Raw genomic sequence first — 466 nt, 5'->3', positions numbered from 1 at the left:
TAATATACTAACTGTCCGACTGGTCGACTAGTCACTATGAGGCACATGGACCACCAGGGGCCAGATGCTCAATGCAGGAGTTGCCCTGACGCACAATGGCCATTTATAGAGAAACAGCACCTTTGTCTGGCACTGACAAAGCAACACTCAGCTTCCCCCAAATGGGACACAGGCCCCCCCACCACCCCTGAGCAACACCCCACCAAATCGCAGCCAACGCTTCTGACACCCCATGGTGCAAAATGCGGCCCACAGCCCAGCCCAGCCCAGCCCAGAAAGAGGTGGGCGCCGGGTAATGACACCACATAGCAACGCCTGGCTTCTTCTCCCTAGTGATGACTACCTTCCTTGCAGTATCTTCAGCTCAGAACACGACTTGCTTTATAGCCAGGTGCAAACATTTCACACCTTAACAAAATGTCTGTGAAGTGTTTTCCTGTGCCTCATCTCATTGGATCCTCACAAA

Source organism: Myotis davidii, unplaced genomic scaffold, assembly GCF_000327345.1.
Source record: "Myotis davidii unplaced genomic scaffold, ASM32734v1 scaffold656, whole genome shotgun sequence".
Classification (NCBI taxonomy): Eukaryota; Metazoa; Chordata; class Mammalia; order Chiroptera; family Vespertilionidae; genus Myotis; species Myotis davidii.
This window is presented reverse-complemented; position numbering follows the sequence as displayed.